Raw genomic sequence first — 2,269 nt, 5'->3', positions numbered from 1 at the left:
AGACCGGGCGTTGTGAGTGTTTATTGAGCGAAAACACCTAAAGCTCCACGAAGCTCCGGCAGGGGATGGTGGTGAACCCTGCTGTATTCTTCCACCACAACTTTCTCTCACTCTTACTTCCTGTTTCTGTTGTGCCTGTATTTCAAAGAGCCAGCCTTGTCACACTGTGTCACGCTGAATATCCCCGAGAACTACATTAAGGGTACACGTGTCTGTGGAGTGCTCAGCCACTTTCACGTTAATTTCACGGGCAGGCTGTTCTGTTGATTGGATCAACTGGAACCCTCGACGTCGTAAGCGACGGAGTGCCAGCAACAACATTTTGTAGAATAATACATTAAGGAGCGTTTTTATGGGTAGTACCAGATTACTTGAATCCATATATTGTGACTTGTATGTATGTATGTATGTATGTATATGTGGAGGCACAATGGCCCAGTGGTTAGGGTAGCGGACTCGCATCATAGGATCGTGGTTTCGATTCCCAGACCGGGCGTTGTGAGTGTTTATTGAGCGAAAACACCTAAAGCTCCACGAGGCTCAGGCAGGGGATGGTGGCGAACCCTGCTGTACTCTTCCACCACAACTTTCTCTCACTCTTTGTTCCTGTTTCTGGATGGATGGATAGATGTGTAGGTGGGTATGTGGATAGACAGACAGATGGATGGAGGGCTAGATTGGTTATTAGATAGATAGATAGATAATTGGAGACTATTAGACAGATAGACAGACAAACAGATAGTCAGATTATGTAGATTTGCTAATACAAACAAACAGGAAAAAATAGAACTCGAAATATGATTGCAACAATTTTGTCTCACCAAAGTGCTAAATATTTCAAGAATATAATATTTAGTGATTAGTATGTGTTAATTTGGGAAACTGATCCTCTTAGCCATAATTTTTCTCATTATCCTAAAATTTTTCTGCTTCAATTCTATGCTTTAGTAATCCAAACAAACATTAATCTGGTTTTCCATATTACACTCCGATTTCCCAGTCACTCATTCTTTCACAGCTTTCTGTCTGTTAATCTCATACTCAGGTCTTTTGCAGTCTTATAGTCTGAAAATCAAAGCAATTGAACTACTCCATAAATTTTTGTTTGTGTTGTCTTTTCTTTTTTCTCTTTTTGTTTTTGTTATTTCATTTGTTTGGTAGTTTTTTTTTTGTTTTGGTTGTTTGATATTTTGCTGCTGTTCATTCATATTTCAATGAATATAGAAATGATGATTGAAATTATTCTTTTCATTCTTTTTATTCTTTTTGTTCTTTTCCAGTTTCAGTCATTTGATTATGATCGTGCTAAGACACAGCCATCAAGGATTTGCTGAAACAAAATAATGCTCCTACTACTTATTCTAACCTGGTGCTTTGTGATTTGTTATCTGATGATTGCAGATCAATAAAATAAGTTGCAGGATAGAAAGGGACACAACACAAACAGCAACATTGGTAAGCAGTGTAAACATGGACATTTTATATTTTTAATTTCGTGCATATGCATTGTTTGCTTTTGATTTTGTCAACTACACAGTGTAGTAGGGTCGGTTGGGCACTGTCTGTGAGAAAAACAGCACCATGACACAATTCACTCTGCCAGAAATTTTGAAACGACATGCTGTACTACTTGGCATTTGCGACAGAAGCTTTTATATGAATATTTCAGAGTGCTTGGGTGTCAATCCAAGGACAGTGTAATCTGAGGACATGTACTGAGAGTGATAAAAATCAAACATCCAGTCAACATCATAGTGTTTGGACTGATCACTCATGATGGCAATGTTATGCCTCCATTCATCTTCCCACACAGCCTCAGACTTAATACGGAGGCCTACATCAAGTACCTGGCAGAGGTAGTGCTACCCTGGCTCAAGAGGGTGGCTGCTGGAAGACCCTATGTCTGGAAACAGGACTCTGTACCATCCCACACAAGCAGGAGAACCCAGGCATTGCTGTTAGACAATTTCTGTGATCACATCACCCCTAACATCTGGCCACCCAACTCCACAGACTGCAACTCCCTTGATTATTATGTGTGGGGCACAGTTGAGCAAGAAACCAACAAAACACCTTGTAACACCAAAGATGAACTGAAGGCAAGGATTATGGCAGCATTCACCAACTTAAACAAGGAAACCATCCAGAAGAGTTGCAGGAGATTCCAAAGTTGTTTGGAGGCCGTGGTAGAAGTCAATGGCAATTTTAATGAATAAATTTACTCTTTAATATTTCAAAGATATTTTTATGCAATTTTGGTAAATATCTG

Source organism: Octopus bimaculoides, chromosome 18 (assembly GCF_001194135.2).
Source record: "Octopus bimaculoides isolate UCB-OBI-ISO-001 chromosome 18, ASM119413v2, whole genome shotgun sequence".
NCBI classification, from domain to species: domain Eukaryota; kingdom Metazoa; phylum Mollusca; class Cephalopoda; order Octopoda; family Octopodidae; genus Octopus; species Octopus bimaculoides.
This window is presented reverse-complemented; position numbering follows the sequence as displayed.